At 37.6% G+C, this 17,331-nt stretch overlaps 1 protein-coding gene across 4 annotated transcripts in view; it reads left to right on the forward strand.

The window, feature by feature from the left end:
• B3GALT1 (beta-1,3-galactosyltransferase 1) overlaps nt 1-17,331 on the forward strand; it is a 216,805-nt gene that overhangs the window by 18,394 nt on the left and 181,080 nt on the right. Inside the window, exons 2-3 of one of the 4 annotated variants that reach the window (XR_010071922.1) lie at nt 7,628-7,783; nt 8,243-8,743. The exons of the other annotated variants lie outside the window; for them this stretch is intronic. The gene's annotated coding sequence lies outside the window, so the exon portion shown is untranslated. Of the gene's footprint in view, nt 1-7,627; nt 7,784-8,242; nt 8,744-17,331 lie in introns of those variants that run through there. 4 annotated transcript variants of the gene reach the window in all.

Here is a 17,331-nt window from a genome sequence, read left to right on the forward strand (position 1 = left end):
TTTCCAGGCTCAGCCGCCTCACCTTGAAGGATGCTTTCAATAAGCAATCTTACTGTAAGCTGCCTGAAAGCAGGATGTTTTTCCTAACAGCATTTTGAAACCCATTGGACTTGGCCTTCACAAAACTTAGTGAGCAGATTATTGACTACTACGTACTATGAAAATGCAGCTGAAGTTAATGAAGTTATGACTGTGTACACTAGACAAAGATTTTTCCCGAAAAAACGTGATAATCTGCTTTTGCAGATTACTAACTTCTCCAACCTTTTATTTTTTTTTCTTTTCTATTCAAGCTTTAGGTATTTGACTCCTCCTTTTAGCCTTCTTCCAACAGTTTAACTTCTGTTAATTTTTTCATAAGGGTCCAACATTTTTTTCCCAAAGAGATCTTTTGCTAACAAAGGAACACCTCAAATTGATTCCAAAGGCTCTGTTTCACTGTTCAGACTTTGTGTGATGCCTTTTTTTGAACAGATTTGTTCCACACGCATTGTACTGAGAAACAGTTACTTAATTTCAGAAATGCTACTAATTAACTAAAATGCAGAAGCCTTCCTCTGTAACTTTTTATATTTTTCTATTATCATTTTCCTTAATTGATTTATGTGTGGCTTATATTATTGCAAGTTTTAATTGTTGTTTAGAGCTACTCTCATATTATTTGTAGTATTATATGTAATAGTGTTATGTATTGTGTTATTATTATATTATTCTTCCCTACCTGTATGTGACTTGGATGCCTTGAGGCAGTGTAAATGCAAGAAAGGACAACAGCCCCTTCTTCAAAGCACTTGAAGTTTGCCATTAGTCATTCAATCCACATTAGATATATGAATTATAGGGTATCTCTGAATTTGAAATTTTTGCTGTCAAGAAAAAACATGTTTAAAGGACTGGAAATATCTTCTAGTAAGCTGTATTTTTACAGACCTTAGCTTCATATATGATGGGCTTGTTGACAATCCACTTATTTCTCTCTACCTTTGAAGATCTCTTAGGTCAACTGAGAATTTAGGGTTTCATCACAGACACAAAATTTGTGAAGTCAACATGATTACTAATGTCTTGCAGACCGTCTGCAAATTGTCTTTGCACTTCCAGTATTTTTTCATTTTTAAATACCAATTCAAGTTGATTGAGAAGAAATATTCTAAAACATTAGTCCTGGAAAAAGGGTGTAACAAATAAGCACATTAGCAATAAGCTGGTTTATACAGTAGCTACCTATTAAATTGATATTTGCATGTTCTAGTAAAGTGTATTGATATTTTGTGGAGAGTGAAAAGGTTTATCTGTTTATCAAGCTTGCTTGTGTTAATCTGGGGTGGAGGGAGGGAAGTAGGTTTGGTGTTTTGTTTTTTTTTTTTTTAAAGGAATTACACTTTGCACAAGATCGGGATTTTCAGGCACTACTTAGATAGTAATAGTAGTGCATTCTAATTTTATCATTCACTGTACTTCTTGATGATTTTGTTGGTAACAAAATCAAGTAGGCTTTGGCACTGAGCTGTTAAAACTCAGATATTTACAGGAGGCAAAATGAACATCTGTGAAATCTCTATTTCCAGAGCAGCAGTCACCTAAATGTAGGCGCTCATATGCAAATCCTGAGCCATCTCATGGAAATGTTCAGGAATTTAAGGTGTGGCCTAGGGAAAATACTGAAATGTTGCTTCTGCTCCTTTAATCCTTATAAATATCTACAAATACGTAGCTTGTTTGGCTGCAAGGGTAAATTGAACAAAGTTGGGCTGATAAAACTTGATCGACAGTAATAGTCCTGTAGGGAATAAGAGTCTAGAGTTTCCATTGTGTGATTATGCCACTGGCCTAACTCCTGTGTCTGAGCAAGGGCTGTCATTCAGTTAGTTTGGTTGGTTTATACCACATACGTATAACTCTTAAATGTCCAGAGCCAGCAATTTTGTGACTAGCAGGGTAATTCAAAGCTATAATTTCAAGGTTAAGTTCTGACTCCTTGTCTTTAATGCCATATATTCTATATCGTAATTCTATGCTCTTCCTGATGAGCCTACAAAATTTGCAATCAAAGAATATTCTTAGGACAGACAGCAGCCAAATTGCAAACAAAATTACACAAGTTTGCATGAATGTACTGGTGGACAGTATTCAAAATATTAAGAAAAAAATAAAAAATGCACCAGTTTGGTTTTGTCTGAGTGTGCCGGTGGGATAAGGTAATGTAACTTTCTAGAAGCACTGGCATTCAAGTTGACAGGACTTTCATCATTCGTCATGGGCATCAAGTTGATGAAAACAAAATAGATCTTCAAGTGCTCATTTTATTTTTGTAATATGCTCATAATCAGGATGTAATCTCTTTTCTTATTTGGTTAACCACACATACAAAATTACTTGCTTTGTCAGTATTTTACTAAAAGACATCTTTCTTATCCCAGTACATTTAAAATGTTTTTATTAGATGATAAAATCCTCGTAATTTCTGTATGATTTAAGTATGTGAAGTGTCAAAACTTAAGTATTGCAACTGAAGCAGGATATGAAGAATTCTGATAATGCCAGTTATTAAGAAAAAGTTTTTCAGAATAAAATAGTTTTGGGTTGGTGTTTTGTTTTGGTTTTTTTTTTTTTTTTCCAGAGTCACTTCTAAGGAAAGTAACGGAACAAGAAATGGATTATTGGGATTTAAAGAAACAGAAATAAAGGCTCAATCAGCATGAATGAAACGTTTGTGCTAAGTCTTTCATAACCTCTGTTGAAGTGCCTTTCCTTGAAATACCATAAAATGCCTATTTTTATCTTTCAGTCATGTTGCAAGATAACTGACTTCAGTATTTCAAGTCTTTAGCCATACAAAGCTGTACAAATCCTAGAGTATCCCATGGAAGGAACCTGCAGTACCAAGAATCTAAACGTTTAAAGACATAAGAGAACTATAAAAGAAATGAAATATTAGTCCTTGAAGGGATTTTTATAGCTTTAGTCTCTTTGAAAGATAAATATTATATAAAACCAAAATTCATAACAGGGAAGACTAATTTGAAAACATGTATTGTCTGTTTATGAGTTACGTTTATGTGGACAGAGCCCAAATTAGTGAAAGTGGTACAATCAATGTTCAGTGGGAGAACTGCAACGTAATTAGAGTTTAATCTTCAAACAAGCTTTCTCCTTCCCAATCATGCATTTGTTCTTTTCCTGCTTGGAATAGTTTGGGATGCACTAAAGCCAGATAACACCTGCATGTTTGCAAAAGCCTGAATGAACTGTGGGCTTGGGGAGGGAGGATTCCCCTCTGCTGTTCTGTGTTGCAACCATGGGCTGGGGCTAGAAGCTCTTTCAAGCAGACAGCACTGTAGCTACTCAAGGATGTAGCCTAAGGCAGTGTGCCTCTACATTGTAATTTATGTAGTAGGTGCGTTTAGATATACATTAAAAAGGTTAGCCTTGCTGTGCAGAAGTGATCCAGAGATGCTGAATGGTAGTGAATCATCTTACTCTACCATTGCACACTTCATTTCCCTGCAGTGTTTACCCCAGCATTTCCACCCAACTTTGGGCTGGCTATAAATTGGTTATGCAAGTTGTAAGACACAGAAGAGGATCCATAGGAGTGAGATGAAATAGAAACACCAGTGAATCACAGCCAAGGTCCAACAATCCTGCTCTCAGTAAAGATTGCTCTATCGCTGCTCAGCAAGTAAATCTTAAATTTCAAACATTAGTTTTGACTCCTTAAAATCCCTTGGTCCCTCTCACAGCTCTGTTTTCTGACAGAAAAGGTGCTTCTACAGTGTAGTTTGTTTAAATTAGATAATCCTAGCAAATGGTTGGATTGTGCAAGAAAGACCAAATGCTATTGTTGCTAGACATCTTTGTCATGTTTGTGGATTTTTTACATTATTTTATTACATTACATCTGCATATTACATTAGCAAAGCTATTTTTCTGGATCATTCAGCTTGGTCAAGATCAACAATAGAATGGTGAATATTACTTAGAATTAAATTTTTGTCATAATTGAACCATAACATAGTTCTATCATAGTATGTCTAAAATGTGATTTATTTAACATGGTATCATTCCCACTTTTAAATACCAGCAATTCAGTGGTTAACATACTGCATCTTGAGATGTACACTGAACGCTGCCTTCCATCAAGGGTTCTCAGGGAATCACCTGTGAACTTGTTACAGACCACAGTAACTGCACGTGACTGGCAAAAGGTCTATAACATCAGTCTGTCCTGACTAGACCCAGCTGGTGAGCGCGGCTGTAGGATTGTCTCCAACTGTGTGAGGACGGAGGTGAGGCAGGACAAAGCAGGTAGCTGCATTCCAGTCAATGAAAAAGAATTTAAGCTGAATTGTGTTAAAGTTGACTAGTATCAGTCTACCCAGGGAGTTACTACCTGCGCCTCCCTACCTACATACTAGCTACTCTTTTGAGAGCCACAGACCTATTTAAGAAAATCTTTCAATGACAATTGTAATAAGTCTGAGCAGAGACTGACTAATGAGCAGTTTCCTTCATCTTGCTGCATTGTGGCATTAAGTTTTGAACCGTGATTGGACAGTCGGCCAGGCATGAATTAAGTGATGTTGCCAATTTCTCCTTAATCCAACTCTTTCAATGTAAATAAAGTTGCAGGTGTTGCACTGCAAGCTAGTTTTGTTATGATAGAGCCCTTTGGTAGATGTTCTGTGTTCCTCTGGGAATTAACCTGAGAACTCTGTTTTGTTGGGTTTTTTTAATTGATGAAGGTACCAAAATCAGTAACAATTAGCACTGTCTTAATTTAATAGTTGCTTCTAAAAGGAAAGAAGACCCACTCAGCAACTACATCATTTGTTATTCTTGCAGATTCTGGAGCTGCTGAACAGGCATCACATCCTCCATGTGGGTTATGCTTGTTTAGTGCAGACGTAGTTTTGTTGTTTTTGGTTTTTTTAGCTGCCAACTAGTTTTAAGGAAACTTGTGATCAGCATATCCTTGATAAATGAAGCAGGTAAACAACTAAGAGCTCTTTGTCTGCTTTTCTGAAGTATGGGACCAGTTAGATTGATAGCATTCACTAAAAACAGCAGAGTCATTTGCACTTTCCTACTCTCCTGCTGCTGTGTTTGGTATTGTCTGGATGGAACGCCAAAATTAATCATTCCAAGACCTTGATGAATAGGAACGGGTTTTTTGTTTGCCTGTTTTCTAAATAGAATGTGATGCAGTACAAGGATCTTTCAATAGCACTGTACAGGCGATCCCTTCTGTGCCTACATTAGAGAATCACAAAGGTCAATGACAGAGTTCCTGCTTCCCTTTCCTAGGACAGAACATTGGTGGTGATTAAAATGGTGAGAGCCTGTAGTCAAAAGAGAGGCCTCTAAAGCCACAAACCTGTCATATGTGTTTGTCCATATTGTATGCTTTGTGTCCATGTGTCTGGCTGGTGGACAGCCAGCAGACTATCTACATACATGAATTTAATGCCCTAATGTTTTTTTGACTACACCTAACAGGCAAATAGTAGCCTTCTTAGAAGGTGATTTGTCCTGAACATTACAAGGAGTTTCTGTGGTCTAATCTGGTATGTTCTAGACATTCAAGACATTACAAAAGGACTGTACTAAATATATACTCTATAGTCTTCATGAATCTGTTTGTATTCAGAGCCCCCCGGAATTAAAAAAAAAGTATATCTAATAAAGATACTCTGACAATAGCGGTTTAATTTTGCATTGTTTTTCACCAAAATCTGTGGTCCTCCAGATAATTACTCCTAATTTAAATTCTAAATCATAGAATTGTCTGGGTTGGAAGGGACCTATAAGATCATCGAGTCGAGTCCAACCATCAACCTAACGCTGCCAAGTCCACCACTAAACCACGTCCCTAAACCCCATGTCTACCTGTCTTTTAAATACTTGCAGGGATGGCGACTCCACCACTTCCCTGGGTCGCCTGTTCCAATGTTCGATAACCCTTTGGGTGAAGAAATTTTTCCAAATATCCAATCTGAATCGCCTGGCATAACTTCAGGCCATTTGCTCTTGTCCTATCACTTGTTACTTGGGAGAAGAGACCGACCCCCACCTTTCTATAGCCTCCTTTCAGGTAGTTGTAGGGAGCAATAAGGTCTCCCCTGAGTCTCACTGTTAATACCAATGAAAATTGGAATTACTATTCTGCCATTCCTAGTCTTTGTTATACAACTGATGACAGAAAACGTGGTTATGAAATACCGGTATGATAGAGGATTCCTTGGCCTTGCTGCCAGTCCTTTATCAACTGAAGTGCAAAACTCTGGGGGGGCAGTTGGGCTTCTGACCCTTTGAGGAGGGCATCTCCCTTTGACAGACCACGCTGTTTCAAACCACAAGTCAAGAAACAGGTTTAATAGGTGTGAAAAGCAGTTGCCTGCAGACTGTAGCCAGTAAGAAAAAGGTTAAGGCAAGATTCAGACAAGCAGTAAGGCAGAGAAAGGAAGAAATGAAACAGTGATGCAGCTGCTATTTGTTTACTAGTAACCACATCTGAAACTCATTGTCCTGTATAGAAAGCTGAAGGAATTAGTCATTAGATTATTTTGGAAACCTCAAATAAAAACCTTGGAAAAGCTTTTGCTTTCTACCTCTGCATTTAACATACAAATTATTTTAATGTAATTCTTTTTATTCCTGAACGCTGGAGTACTTTGTTCAGCACAGACGTCTTCATACAGTGGAAATGAAATTGCAGTTGACACATGGATAAATGTCTAAATTATGCTGTATAATGATAAGCATTCACAGACTGTATAGTATGTCCAAAGCATTTTTTTCTTATAGAATGTTAAGAGCCCAGTAGACAGAAACTGAAACGATGATTGGTACCTATAGGAGGTAGAATAGTGCAGGCAGCAAATAATAGGAATGATCCTGTTCAAACCAAAGGATTACCTAGTCTGATTAATTCTAGGGGGGAAAAAAAGATTCTACTGTTTTTATAATTTTGTTCTTCGTATGTATGTCCGGGTCTATCAATCAGCTTTCTTTAACTGAAGCCAGCTGGCAGATGGCACTGCAGTTTATCAACCACCAGTAAATAAAACGTTATGCTCCAGAAAAATTCAATTGCCAAACCCAGCCCTAAAAATCAATACAGCTTCTCCTCCAGCTAAAGCGTTTCTTAGGAACACTAAGTTTTTTAATACAGCATTTTTCCTCACCTTTCTTAAAAACACAGATAGAAACTAAAACCAAATTAAAATCAAAAGCTATGGAAGCCACAGGACTAGAAGCTACAAATCTGTTTTTAATTTTCACAGACATTAAACTTTTTTCATTGAGATTAACAAATAAACTAATCTAAAAATAGTAAGGTTGCAAAGATTTATTATATGAACCCTTCAAACCTAAAACCATGTTTTGAGTTTTGAATAGTTATAGTAAAACTTATTCTCACTTTCTGAAGCTCCTGTTCCCATGTAAAGCATCACAAGACCAGTTACTCTGTTGTATAGGATTTTTCTACTGCATTGAGGTGTATCATAATACACCTAATAATGTCATCTTTGTCAGTCAGTACCCAGCTGTAGTTTAGTTTGGAATATCGAACTATAAAGAACTGATAAAGTTAATCCATTAGTATTTATATCTTTCCCTTTAGATATTTTGATGCAGTCTCCTTCAGGAGATGACAGAGGAGGAGTATGAGCAGTCCAGTCATGGAGGCAAAGGGGTCTGCGTGCAAAGAATTGGAAGTCCACATTAGCTGCCAGACAGCGCAAGCGCCTTTTCCACCTCCTTCCAGCACCCTCCCTCGGTCTGAAATATTTTCTTTATAGCCTCAGCTTAGTTATCCAAACACTTATCTCAAACAAATTGAAACCCAATTCTGCCGCTATCTTGTAGCAGAGAAAAATTTAATTGGTCTCTGAACAACCTAAACTTTTGAAGACTTTGGGCTCTGGTTTAAATGGTTACATTCTAGCGAAGTCTCTAATGAAAAGCACTTGCTTTTCCATCTAAGAAATCCAAGAAGAATCAGTGTATCAAAGCTGAAATGCTTTAACAGATTATATAAACTTTCCTGGTGTTGTGGTTGTATAAAATTAAACCTCCTGGAATTCTTTGTGTCACCCACTATTTCTGGCCAGTGACTTCTGTAATCTACAGTGTTGCAGTTTTGGTCACAAAATTATTGAAGTAGTCAGGCTGCTTCCTGTTCACTTTCAGGATGTTAATCATTTGATGCATTCCTCTTCTTTCTGATTTTTTCCAGTGGCCTGTAGAGCGCTCTACCTCAAAGAGGTTCCTACGGCTTGCTGTTGGGCAAACTTAACCATTCAGCCCTTCATGGAATCAACGGAGCCCGATAACTTTATTGTATGAACATCCTTAAAAAGATTCTGGGACCTTCATTGATTGACGCTATATGATTAATTGTCCATTTGCTCTGTATTCTGTGTACAGAGTGAAAGGTATTACTTTCTAATCCCATCTTCAGAGAAGCCTGTGCAGATCTCTGAGGAAATATCTATTCAGACCCTATTGCTTCAATCCTCCTCTGAGAGATGAACCACCACACCTTTAAGATGAATCTTGAATGTAATCAAAGTATTATAAAAAATAGAAAAATATCCTTATGGAATTCTAACAAATTGATATGTTGGAGAGCTCATGTTCACTAACACATGGTTTTGCTCAAAAATGTTATGTAATATAGGAAGGAAAGAGTGTATTTTGTTCATGATTATGCAAATAAAAAACATGCTTAAATTTGCAGGTTTCTGTTTGGGTTTTTTTTTTTTTGTTTGTTTTTGTTTTTCTAAACTGGGCTGCTTGAGCACTGGTAGATTTCTGGCTGGGAATAATACTAGTATTCGTAATATTTTAAAGGGTTATGGTGCACATTTTCAATGGAAAAGAATTATCATCCCCCTATCTTGAAGATAAATCACATAAATACATTTACTTGATCAAAAATTGAGATATAAAAATACCTCCCAAGAGAAGATGAAATTCAAAAAACTCATCATCAGATAAGACCCAGAAGTAATCTCAGATCTCTGTGTTAGAATTGAGCCCATTCACTAAATTAAAAAATTTTGCAATAACATTCATGTATTTCTGACAGTTACATTTTCTTAGCTTACAGCTGAACATCAAGAAGGACATTATATTCTGATATATTTGGTAACATCTTATTCAATAGCTAGAAATATATTGAAGCTTATATTTCTAAGTAGCATTAACAAGGAGGTAACTGCTAAAAATTCTGCCCAGTGTGTGGAACAGCCTATTTGGAGGTTTGCTTTGTGTCAGCTTTCTCTTTATGCTGTAGATGAAAAATAGTTTGCACTAAGGGAAATACAGAAATATAAGGAAGAACCTGAAAGTCAAGTGAACTTTTTTCCTAGTTGTTTTTGCTTGTCTGGCAGTAGGATTTATTTTTCTCTACTGAGTAAGGTTTTACAGGCACTGGGAATAAAGTACAGCATTTTTTGCAGTCCCACTCAGAAAACCGGTTTCAGTGTGCTGAGGGATTCCATCACTGGCCCTTTTTTCCACTCAAGCTGAAGCTTCCTGGGTTTTGGCTTGCTGACCTGCTAGTATGTGGCAAGCGTCCCTGCCTCACATGGCACAGAAGTGACTCCTGTCCTCACACACACCTGCACATTACCAGTCTGTGTTCAGAATGTATCTTTTTGGTAAGCAGTTGTTTTCATTTCAAAGCAGTTTTTGTCACTGAAAAGCTAATTGTTGACAGCAAATGAACTTGCTGCAGGGAACGAATAGCGTTCCAGCACCTCTGGAAATAGTATCACGTAACACTGTGGTGCGTTTGGGTAAAGTCAGGGCACCAAGTTGAGGGTCAGTCTGGTTCTAGCTAGCTTCCAAGGATGAAGAGTCCCTAGTTCTTTAGCTTTCTAAAAAGTGATTTGCCTACGATGGAAAAAGGAAAACATACACATCTTTCTGTTTTAAAAGCCTATGGAAAAAGTGAAACTAATTTGTTTTGCTCTGTCACCTGGATGATAAAATAAATACTGTCATGTATTTTTAGAAAATAATCACACTTCATTCTTCACCAAATGATAATATTGGTGCACAGAAATGAGGAAAGCTGTATTGCACGTACTCTCCCCTGATACTACATTTGCTTTATTCTATTGTAATTCCCATATAAATGGAATTACTTGTATGTTAACAATAAACAGAAAAACCAGGACCCTTCTACCATTAGAAAATCTACAGCATCTTCTAACAAGATCTTTTTTTCCCTCTCACTGAGCTGAAAGGGAGTCAGTCTGTGATGAAGCTCATAGTTTTTACATTTCCTAAAAACCAACATGGATAGAAGGTTCAACTTACCAAGCTTGAAACCATGTGTGACTGAAAACATTGCCACAGCAACCTTCCTAACATTATTTATGGGTGGAACAGGGGCAGCTGACACCTATTACTTCATCTTCCTCTTCACCCCCCACCCCAGGCCTGCTGGGGTTTAGGGTTGTAAACACAGAGCCCAGCATTCAGCTACATTCTTACAATGAGGTGTGAGAGTCCCACCAAAGCCCGCATAAACAGTGAAAAGGGGGGGAATTTGTAATAACGATGAGAGAGATGGTATTGACAGTCTGACAGGGCAAATCCTTGTTTGCAGTGGGAATGACTTGCAGTTAGCAGATAAGGTCAGACAGAGGATGTTTCCTATCCAGGTCATCGTCAGCTACAAAACCTGTCGCTACTTCACCCCTAGGCAATCAGCTTTGTCATCCGTACCTGCCTTTACCATTTTTCCCCCAATACAAACCTGAACGTTATATTCTTGAAGCCTGTATATGGTAACTATATACATGTGTATCCTGGGCAAAGAAGGTAAAGGGAGGAAATGTGAGCTTCCATTAACTAAACAAACATTCAAATACCTAAACAAAGCAGCCAGTTCCTTAGTTTGTTCTATAAGGTAGTCTGGTAAGTAAATATCTTATTGTTGACTGTATTTACATCTGTTTTGCCAAAGAAGGTTCTACATTAAGATCTAAAAGACTTATATAACTATATCACCCTCCAGTATTTATTTTTGGTTTTACCTTTGTGCTATTCCTGAATCATCCCACCTGTGGTCTGCATCTACGTGTGCAAGGATGTACCAGAGGTCACCGATCCCCAGGGGAAAGTCAGGCTATGGTCATTGACCTGGTGAGGAAGACTGCTTCTGTTATGCTGGCCCCAAAGATAATCACTCTCAGGGGAGGCATGGAAGAGGCTCATGGATTTCTTGGAATTAATTTCTAACAAAGATGTGAAGTTTTGATGCTCCTTTTTAGCCTTGAATTGACTAGCCAAAGAAGCATGGTGTTGCTTGAACCCTCACCAAAATCACCTGTGGTGATCCACTCCAGATCTGTAGCGAAATGTCATAACCTCTTTGGGTTTGTAACAGCCCAACTCTCTACATTATTACGTAGAAGTGGCACATTTTTTACTCCACTCTTAACAAACCTATCCCCTGATATTCATGTGAAAGAAACATTTTTACAGCTTTTAATTCCAATTCCACTCTGAAGAGTGAAGCATGGCAGAGGTTTAATTCGGTGTCACCTTTTTTTCTCCCTGAAAGCATTATTGAACACGCAGAGAACGTGGGGAGACGGTGCAAGTTCATACTGCACCTTTAATCTACTAAAAGAATCCTTTTCTTATTAATGACAATATATGTGAAAGAATGAGCTTCAGTGGACTGATTGGTAGCAGGTGCTCTAACCATACACCTCAAATGATAACAATAAAGGAGAGTTTTTAGGGATAGGAGTAAGTAAAGAATGTAGTTAATATGTTCTTTTAAAAATAACTTCATATCCATTCATTTTATGGGAACTAATCTAACCACACACTTTTAGTACGTATTCAGTTTCTGCACTAATCTAGGATTTTGAGTTTTTGTCAAAGCATCCCTGCTGTACCTTTGTCAGGCAGAATTTGAATAAAACGCCTGAATAGAAAGTAGGAGACACTAAGGAAGAAATCAAGTCATACCAAAAAAAAAAATCGCCTATCATATTGTAATAACTATAGAACACATTATACAATGAAACAAAAGGAAAGCTCAGTGATTTTCCAGTGCACTCCCCTGGCACTTAACCCCCCTTCTGTGTCATACTTGCTATAATAGTGAATGAAAATACAGTCATTTTCAGTTTTCATTGTTTGTTGTGCTCTCACTCCTTCTACTTAACTTATTTATTGTTATTGAGTTGACTTCCACAAGGTTTTGATGAATTTTGGTGGAAAAGACAGCATATGTTCAGGCTTCTAATCTTTTAAAATAGGGAATAGATTACTAGATAGAGTGGGAAAATTATTAAACATAAATTGACATAGCTGAAAATGGAACCTCTAAGCTCATTCTGAGTTATGTCTTATTATCAATTGAATTTTGCGTAACGTAAATCAAAACACATGGAAATAAATGTACAAAAGGAAAATTAAATTCTTCTATTTTAAAACTTTTCTTTAATAAATGTTTTATTCTTAGTAGAAAAAAAAAGTAGAAAAAAAAGTAGAAAAAAAAGTAGGAAAAAAGTAGAAAAAAAGTAGAAAAAAGAAAAAAAAATCTTCCCCTCATAATTATAAACAAAAAGCAAAAAAAAAGCAAAATAATTGAGATTAAATGAGGACCCTGGTAAAGGAGCCAGAGGGGTGGAGGGCAGGAGGGTACGCAGCAGGATGACAACTCCAGGAAATGTGTGTGTGTGTGTATATACGTGCACGTACTCTGAAGGGAGGACAGAGATGAAACAGGAGAGGGTGGCAAGAGATCATTAAAAGATTGATGGAAAACAAGTGTCTAGAAAATAGAATTAAGAATAACTCAGCAAGGAGGTTGAGAATGAAACTTGGAGCTGTTGGGATGTGTTTCCTAAGCAGACTGCTACTACTCTGCAGGTGAGAGCTGTGCGACTGCGATGAGAAGACGGGAGTGAGACTGAGGAGGAAACAAAGCAGAAGTGGGCAGTTCACCCACAAAAGTGGGTGATTTTTGAAAAGGACAAAAAGGATTTTTGAAAAGGACAAAAGTCAGATTTGCAAGCTGAGTCAGCAGTATTGCTTACCTAAATATATACTCTTAAAGCTCCCAGGAACCTGACAGTAAGCTTTTAACTTTCCTATTGTATCAATGTAAGCAATAACTCAAACTTTTAAATGTTTATTTTACAATCAACATTTCAGCTAAGCCAAGTGAATCCCACAGAGATGTAAGCAATTCAGTTGGCTTTCACAATACAAACATTTTTTACTTGCATACTATTGTTAATCACTGTTTGTGGTCTTAACGCTATTCATAGTAGACGTATGCTTCCGGATAGTAATTTTGTTAGCTAGAACTGATGTAAGCACTGACAACATATTCTGTCTTTTTTAGGTTTTATTTCTTTAGTAACAGCCTAGTACCACTGCTAAGGATGAAGTCTATAGCACGTTTGCCAGAGAAATAATTTGAAATGTCCACTCAACCCTTTCAGTGGCTTTCTTAGCACTACATCATAAAACCACAATTTACTATTTCTTTGGGCAGACTAAATAAGTGCAATTAAATGATTCGGAAGCTAAGGACAGGCAGAGGGTGGACACTGTGCGCGTGCATCGCTAGAGAGATGAGGGGGCCCCAAAGCATCCCCGGCGACAGGGAGTGCAGCGCGGGGCTCTGGGTCATCGTCCGTCCGGGCTGCCTTGTGCTGCCACGGCTGTATTGCCACCAAACCTGGGCTGGCTCTGTGCCACCCACTGCTGAGCCTTTCACTTCTCATTCCAGGGCTGGACTATTATTAGCATCAGGACTGTATGAAACCCGTAGAAATAACTGAGGTGTACAGAGTATAAAGTTCTCACAGCAGTGTATTAAAACAAATGATTGCATCACTAAATCCTCACCTGTGATTTTGAAGACATACAGAACCCATGTATTTCTGTATGCATCAGGAGAGCTTGTAGAGTTAAATTTGTATAATCTGATAATATGTACCATTTGCAGAATTGCAGCTGGCTTTTCATAAGTATTCTCCAAATATAAACTATTTTATGTGCTGAAAATCCTGAGATGGAGCTGTTGAGAGTAACTGTGGAAATACAACTTTCCCCAGGAGTACATGCTTTTGGAATCAGATTTTTAATCCTTTTTGTTACGAAGAAGATAGCCTACTGTTTAAAGAGAACCGTACAGTTTCTCAGGTTTGCATAATTATAACTTCACCTTGACAGCTCACTGTGGAAAGCATCATAATGGAAGAAGAGAAAGTGTTTTAAGGGTGATGGAAGTCTTTTTATCCAGAAAAAAATCGCTGATAGTCCTCTGCTATTGTTCTAAAATATCTGTCAAGATGTATAGAAAAATGCTCTTGTAACTTGTCATTTTCATTTTATTACAATCAGGGTAACACTTCTTCTGTATTTACCTACAATTATTACCTTAAGAGAACACTGAGGTTATGAAAGAAGGAAACACAACCATAGCAAACTCAAGTATCCTAGTAACAGTGTTTTCTTCTCTTATTCACTGATCTATCTTTGGTTCAAATGCAAAGTGCAGGGTTAAGAACATGCATTTTCAGAACTTGGAGTTTAGAAGGATTTCCAAAGGCTTCCTGGTCAAAATGTGGCTTTTTGAAATGAGAGCTCTAAAATTGCCTACTCATTGCAAGGCTACGAGAGACACAGAGATGGATGACTCTGGATCAGTGATATATTTTTTGAATATTATTATTTTACTGATAAAGCTGAGCAAGAGGAAAATCACAACCTCTCAGTGCCAACATATGACCAAATTACGCATTCAAAAAGAATTAATTAAAAGACTGAACACATGGCAAAGGAGATTTCAGAAGTTTGTCTTCCGAAGATTTTAACAAGTTCACTTCCGAGAAAAATGTAACTCTTGAGGCAACCTAGTACCAATTAAGAACCTTACCTAAGGTCTATTAAAATAATGAAAAAAGACTCCCTTTGACCTGGATGATTGTTCAATTAATTCTTTGTCTGCCTAATGGCAGATCCTTCACCTTGCAATGCTGACCTTTGTATGAGTCCCGTGGGATCAGCATGGGCTGGCCAGCAGGGAGAAACACGACAGAAGGAAAAATAACTGGAACGTGATTCACAGCAAAGCTTTTGCCTTCCTTTGCAATAGTTGATGTTTAGAGTTTTAAGGGGATGCAAACAATCAGTTTTGGTGACAAGTCTTTCCCGTAACTCTGTTATGCTTTTGTGATGCAAATTGATCTCATAATTCCCAGATCGTAGGAAATTCTACACCATACAGCAGACTACAAGAGAGTGACCAGTCACTGATGAGGTCTTTTTATATCAGTGTTTTGACAACAGAACAGTCTTGTTGAGTCTACTAATGCCTTAAACCGTAGTGGAAGGCAATCAAGTCAGACTGAGAACTCAAATTCTCATCATAGGAAACAGCACGCAGTACCTAACAGATGAAGATACCCGTTCAGTGAAGTAAAGGTCAGGTACCACTGAGACAAGAGAAAAATCTACCGCACTTTGTGCTTATATTATGCTTAAGTTATAAAGCAAGCCCTTTGTCAAAAGTGTATTCTAGTATTCTCAAAAAAGAACTTAGTAGTACTGAGGATTTAGATTATTTTGTTTATCTTTTAAAAAATCAAAATGTTTATTATTCTGAACTCACCCGAAGTGAACGAATTTGTTGTAAAGATAGCTATTTAAAGAGAGATAATATTTTATCTCTGCCAGTAGTAGCAGTGTATGTGAAAAAGCCAATCAATTCTGTCATGGACCAGGATGGTGGTTAAGAAAGGGAAAACATCTCTCCTGGCAGGTTCACTATTCATTTCTGACACCTGGCTGGTACAATATTGAGCACTGAAATTTATGGAAGATGGTAGTCTCAAAATAAAGCATTATCCTTTCATCCACAGAACCCCCTTCTGAATTTCTTCCCAGCTGAATTGTACAGTATTTTTATTTTTTAGTAAAGGATTTATTTCAGAAAGTTTTCTTATAAATGCTTGGTTATACATGGATAGCCATTCATTCTTCATGCTTGTAAAAACTGAAGCCTACCTATGAAGTCTACCTAGAAGCCTTTTGCACCTGTTACAAGACTAGGTTGTTATGGTTCTGTTACAAGACTAGGATGTTTTGTTTTTCCTTTGTATTTGATGGGTAATTTAATCAACAAATAGAAAGTGTAGTTTGCTAGCATATTGTTTGCAGCAAAGGCTGACACTTTACTAAAGTTTTTTGGCACTGAAACTTGTAAGTCTAGTGTTGGTAAGAAAACACTCTCCAACTACAGATAGAACAATAGAAACCTGCATTTTTGAAATGGTACTCAACAGACAAAACAGGTAGACTCCTTCCACAACCCTACATTTATTCATTTTTCTTTATGGCAGTTGCTTTTAAAACGCTAGAATTGTCCCTACTGGAAACAAGCTTCCTGGTTTACTACTTCCTTTTTCCCTCGCTATACGAACAAACACACACAGTTGCAGAAACCCCAGAACTGTATATCGGCATGTTCCATAGCCTGTGTCCAGAGGTTTTATTTGTTTTACCAGCTGTAGTGAAAACTAACCTATGTGTGTTTTTCTGTAGTTTAGCAAACCTATACAGAAAATAAATGCTCAAGACAACAAAACCCTCATATTTCTTGCAAATGCAAGAATGCTACATAATCTTTCAAAACTGGTCAGCTATGGTGCCACAGTGAAATAGCTTGACACTAAGAACTGTACGGTATTTGCCTCTCCATTTAACCTTTCTGGGTGCTGAGCACTGAAATAGCAAAGCCAGTTTGTTTAAATGCTTTCATATTATTCTGTGTACCTACCTTATGGGGCTCGCTGCAGGATTTGGGAGGGGGGATCTGTGTGATTTCAAGCCGAAATCTCATTGGAATTAAAGTAATTTGAGTAATGGCTAAGATTTTCAAAAAGACCTAGAGGATCTCTGATTTCTCCTGCTTGAGAAAGGCAGAACTGACATGCTCTAGAAGCATTAATTAGCTAGTCTAATTAAGGTTTTATAAAAATTTACAAATAAATATCTCTGTCATCTTCTGTGTGAAACATTCTTTGTTATACCCTGCTATGCTTACTTGTTAAAAGACCACCCACAGTGGCAGTATAGAAGGATTTTACTACTCGGGCATAGACTGAAGTGCAGGAAATGCCGAAAATGTGCAGTGACTTGGCCGTTGGGTCCAGGCCGCTGGTGCAGCCCAGCACGGGCACTGGCGTGGGAGCAAAGGGGCTCGCCCTGGTGGCAGACCAAAAGGGCAAGTCCCAAGAACAGTTAAATCAGAGGGAATCTAGAAAGCTGTAACTC

This window comes from Chroicocephalus ridibundus, chromosome 7 (assembly GCF_963924245.1).
Source record: "Chroicocephalus ridibundus chromosome 7, bChrRid1.1, whole genome shotgun sequence".
NCBI classification, from domain to species: domain Eukaryota; kingdom Metazoa; phylum Chordata; class Aves; order Charadriiformes; family Laridae; genus Chroicocephalus; species Chroicocephalus ridibundus.